The sequence below is a fragment of the Beta vulgaris genome, chromosome 3, assembly GCF_026745355.1.
Source record: "Beta vulgaris subsp. vulgaris cultivar EL10 chromosome 3, EL10.2, whole genome shotgun sequence".
In the NCBI taxonomy this organism is placed as follows: domain Eukaryota; kingdom Viridiplantae; phylum Streptophyta; class Magnoliopsida; order Caryophyllales; family Amaranthaceae; genus Beta; species Beta vulgaris.
This window is the reverse complement of record NC_079204.1, coordinates 5,331,156-5,336,778: the sequence shown is the minus strand read 5'-3', so window position 1 is coordinate 5,336,778 and position 5,623 is coordinate 5,331,156. Positions and strand designations below refer to the sequence as shown.

The window sequence follows — 5,623 nt, the reverse complement described above, 5'->3', positions numbered from 1 at the left end:
CAAAAAATATCAAAAATATAACTATAACAATCACTCACAAGTCAACTAAAATCATAAAATTGCATAATTTACGTTATGCAAATCACTAAAATGAGAAAACTTTGCAAAAACTTAAAATTTCACTTACAAACTACAACCTATGAAAAAATTGACTTGAAATCAAAGTGTCTACTTTCTTTACACTTTATGAAGTACTGTACTTAATTCAAAAATCAACTAAAAAATTATAATATTAGAAATCATAAATTAATGGAATACAATTTCTATTTTGTTCATAGAATTTAAATTTGAAAAGTAAAAAAAAAAAAAAAAAAAACAAAAAGAATGGTGAGAGACTTAAGTAACATAAACTAAACCAATCAAATTTTGCAACTAAAACAATTATACTTCGTATGTCTAATGTTCAAATTTTGACTCTTATGCCGAAGAAAATCGAGTTTCTGTTTTGAAAAAAAATTCCACCACGCATCGCGTGCAAAAAATTCTAGTTGCATATATCATAACCCTATTATTAAAGATATAGGCTTTAGCATATGAAATATAGTTTAACCCATAGCAGGCTGTCATAAAACTTGTCCACAATCGAATTCGCTTTCTATTTGCAAATCCTCAATAGTGAAAAATTGTATAAAAAATGGAGGAAGTATATTATTATTAAAAGTAAAGATTTTAGCATATGAAGTATAACTTAGCACATACAAAACTAGAGATATACATTCTCAAAGTTTTGCATTGTCATGCTTGAAAAGTATAAATGTAACAATTAAAAAAATGGAGGGAGTAGTTGGATTAAGATTATGTTCTTTTGAAATTAATTAATGAAAATTCAGCTCAATTAAGTTGAATTTAGACAAATCTAGTTGACTTTAGAGTGCAGATAAACTCCAAAAGAACAAAACATAGCTCATGTGTCAACTTTTACATTGTTCTTTATGTAACATGTAAAAAAATGGAGGAAGTATATTATTGTTAAGAGAAAAGTTAAATGCAACCCTAAGGTTGTATATAAGAAGCTAAAAATGCAAAAAAAAACAAACAAGCATTAACTGATCATTTATTACATAAATTAATGCAAATTTTTATCATAAATTGATAACTAATAATTTCCATTATAAGCGTGTAGTTATGTCTTATATGTAGCCTAAAGACTGCATATAGCATAACTCTATTATTAAAGATATAGGCTTTAGCATGTGAAATATAGTTTAGCCCATAGTAGGTTCTTTTGGCCACAATCGAATTCGCTTTCTACTCACATGGATTAGTAGGATTAACTCATACTATGTAAATCGATTTCTTTATGTAATATGTAAAAGAAACGGAGGAAGTATATTATTATGGGAAAAGCTATATGCAACCCTAAGGCTTCACATAAGAAGCTAAAAATGCAAAAAAAAAAAAAAAAAAAAAAACCAGCATTAACTGATCATTTATTACATAAATTAATGCAAACTTTTGTCATAAATTGACAACTAATTTCCATTTTAACCAATATATTTATGTCTTATATGTAGCCATAAAGATTGCATATATCATAACCCTATTATTAAAGATATAGGCTTTAACATATGAAATATTTCCTCCGTTTCTAAATAAGTACAACATTTGTATAGTGTTTACTATTCACAGTTTAAACTTTAATTAGCTTTGGTGATTTACATTTTAGGAAAAATATAGTCATGTGGGATCTTGTTAGATTCGTCTAAATGTGAATTTTTTTAATATCAACTTTTTATAATTTTTACTTATTGATAATTAAAGATATTAATGGTTAATATAATGCATTGGCAAACGTGAAAACAAGAAATGTTGCACTTATTTAGAAACGGAGGAAGTATAGTTTAGCCCATAGCAGGCTGTTATAAAACTTGTCCACAATCGAAGTCGCTTTCTATTTGCAAATCCTCAATAGTGAAAAATTGTATAAAAAATGGAGGAAGTATATTATTATTAAAAGTATAGATTTTAGCATATGAAGTATAATTTAGCCCATAGCAGGCTGCTAAAAAAAACTTGGCCATAATCGAATCCACTTCCTCTATAGTTATAAAAAAAAAAAAAAAAAAGTTGGCAAAGGAAGCTTTCTCTCACAATCTATCAGAGCCAGGTTTCGATCCTGGGACCTGTGGGTTATGGGCCCACCACGCTTCCGCTGCGCCACTCTGATGTTGTTGGTATTCTTCTCCAAAATATTTTTTTGTATTGTATCGGTTTCATATGCGACAAAGCTAGTAAACTTCATTCGTCGGAAGAAGGAATCAAGGAATTGTAACTGTTTTTTTTTTTTTTTTTTTTTTTGGTGCAGTGTACTAACTGTTAATATATGCGTTGACTTATTCTGCTCGTAATAATTTTCTAATTTTATGACTTTAGCATACAATTATGAATTGGCAATCAAAGTTTCACTTTCTCCTCTTTGTCTTGGTTTATGGTGTTATAATACACTTTCTCTGTTTCAAAATAGTTGTATCATTTAGCATTTGACATTTGGTCATTATTTACAAATTAATTTTGACAAGCCTTCTCATACCATTATACTACCTCCGTTCTCTTTTAGTTGCAACGTTTGACAAATTGCACTATTCATGTTCTCTTATTTGACCACATTTATTGATTTATATGTTAAACAAAATATAGTCATGTGGGGTCTTGTTTGATTCGTTTCGATGTAAGCTTTCATAATATCAAATTTTTATAATTTTTACTTACATACAATTAGAGATAAAACGATTTGAAATTGTACATTGGCAAGCGTGAAAGTCAAAATGTTGCAACTAAATAAAAACAGAGGTAGTATAAGAAAAAACATAGTCATGTAGGATCCTGTTAAATTCGTCTCAATATGAGGATCTTAAATATCAACTTTTTATAACTTTTTACTTATACGCAATTAAAGATATTAACGTTTTAAAAAACGTCTTGGCAAACGTGAAAAGCAAACGGTACAATTATTTTAAAAGAGAGGAAGTAAATTGTAAGCTCATTTATAAAGTCCCAATTTTAACGATTACTCGAATAGCCGATACTATTAAGACTAGCCTTGAGCTATATCATTACCATATGACATTACCTTTTCTTTTAATATCTCTCCTTTTTTTTTGAACTCCAAATTTTATAATAAGGGTATGGAATTACCCCAAAATCTAAATATTTTGGATTTTCAAATATCTAAATTATGTGAAATTCACCATGTCAAATGAAATGATCATTTCCAAATAAATTATTAATCAACTTATTGTAAAAATTGAAGGATTTTTATAAAAGTGTACTGTGGAAAGAAATATTTTAAGTTTTCTTGTAGCTCAAAGAAACGTAAAGTCGTGGTAGAGGATGGCGGATTTTCATGATCTATACAATTTGTCATTGACTAATTGCATACAAACGACAAATATCATAGTTCGTTTTATACTTTTATATCCAACATCCATGCAATTACGTGTATGCGATATCTCCAAATTACAGGATTGTTAAAAAATAATAAGTATAGCTTTTAATCTTTTATAAAGTTGTATGTAGCGTACTAAATTAGTATTACTGGAGCCTTGTTTTCTTAGCCTTTTTATTTGATACATAGCTGTTAAGTATTAGAATGTGTTGTGTTTGGTTTAATACGGATTAGGAAGAAAACAATAAAGAAGAGGAATAAAAGACACAAGGATTTAATTGGTTCGTTCAATGTGACCTAGTCCACAAGTAGGGAATTCACGAGCTTTTCTATAATCTTCAATAGAGAAACTTAGAAGATTTACAAGGAGTTTTACAAAAGGCTTAGAGATTTTATTTACCCAATAGGATACATAGAACCCTAGTAACCTCCAGAAAACCCTGAATTAATATGAGCAATAGAGCGCTATCAATTAATTTAGAAATATCTCAAAACTAAAAATTACTAGAAATCACGAAAACTAAAATCATTGTTCATGCATGCCTTCTATTCGCGCTCGCGTGGGTAAATCACCATAAATGAGGCAGTGAGTGTGGAAGATAAGTCGCCCACGGCCCACCCGACGACTACAAATCTTCTTCTTCTTCGATTTCAAAGGCAACACTTGCAAAATTATTGTTCTCTTCATTTCAGTATTACTTTTTATTTAATCAATCTTATCAGAGCTTACTAAGCCCTAATATAAATTTCTTGTTGGGTTCTATTCTAACTCATAATGCTTCTATATTTTTTAGTTGAAACAAATGTCTTTTCGCAAAAATATTAAGGAAAGAGGAGATGGAGTAAAATTTGACCCAATTGCCCATACTTTTTACATGTTGGTTAGGTAGCGAGAATAAAATAGTCAAATTACCTCCCAAAATCTTTACCAAGAAAGAAAATATTGCATCTAAATAAAAACTCCTAAAAAAACATATTGTTGCAACTAAAAAACAAAGAAAGTATATGAAATTATTTGCTCTTTTTAGCCTTTACCTAGCTCATATGAACGTATTTGATAGAGTACAAAACTATTCCTGGGGCCTCAACCATAAGTTTAAGCTTTTGGTTGAGTTGTTCCTCTAACATGGTATCAGAGCCAGCGTGACAAAATAAGTCACGGGTTCGAATCTCATCCACTCCTTCTTTCTCAGTGGAATATTAAGCACCGGGTATGAGCGATGGAGGCTTGTGTTGCATCCACACTTCAAGCCCAAAGGGCTCTTGCGTAAGGGGGTGTGATAGAGTACAAAACTATTATTGGGGCCTCAACCATAAGCTTAAGCTTTTGGTTGAGTTGGTCCTTTAACATGGTATCAGAGCCCGGGTTGCAGGTCTCGTCTAAACTGGGTGTTTGATCGCTACTAGATAAGGATTTATCTCGATAGGATGTCCAGCCCCTAAGAGGATTATTACTCTGACCTTTTCAGTTAGCTCTGAATTTCTAAGGACACTCACAAGCTAAGTGAGGGGGTGTGTTGAAATCCATTGAAAGTCCACTTGTAAGTGTCCCACATTGGAGAAAGAGAAGATAATAAACCACTTTATAAAATTAGGAGTTACTCCTCCTATCACCAATTGGTTTTAGGATGGAACCTCCTTAGGCTTGTAAGTGGACCAAACTCTCCTCCTCCTTATTGGGTTACCCAAGCCCATTTTCATATAATCCTAAAATTTAACAATAAATCTCTCCTCCTCCTTATTTAGGTCACCCAAGCCCGTTTCGTATTGTTTCTAAATTTAATAGTTTTAGCCTTTGTAATATAGATAAGATCTAAATTTTTAACTCAAATAGGTGAACATAAGATGAGGAGAACAAACTAAGTATTACTAATAGTGTTGTTAGGTATATATGAATTGGACCCATACTGCACTCAATAAACAGAGAGATGATGCCCAGGGTACCACCCCGAATTCCAGGGTGTTGCTTAGGGTTCGAATCCTCATCCCAATAATATATTGGGCATTTAATTCTAAACTATTTAGCCTTATACATTGCCTTTGAACTGGTGTACCCTGAAGGTTAGTAGCCTAGTAGGGGTTGGTCTTCTGACCAATTATTTTTCCTAATAAAAAAAATAGAGAGATGACGCACCATATATTTTCATTAACTTTTTAAACTACTACTAGTCTAGTACTGACCCTTCCTTTTTTTTATGTAATAACGTTTAGAATCGTTGAATGGTCGAGTGACCTTAA

General features: G+C 31.1%; 1 non-coding gene across 1 annotated transcript; it reads right to left on the bottom strand.

The window, feature by feature from the left end:
• Positions 1-2,095: 2,095 nt before the first annotated feature.
• TRNAM-CAU (transfer RNA methionine (anticodon CAU)) lies at positions 2,096-2,167 on the bottom strand. The gene has a single exon. It is a non-coding gene; the product is annotated as a tRNA-Met (tRNA).
• Between the last annotated feature and the right edge of the window lie 3,456 nt (positions 2,168-5,623).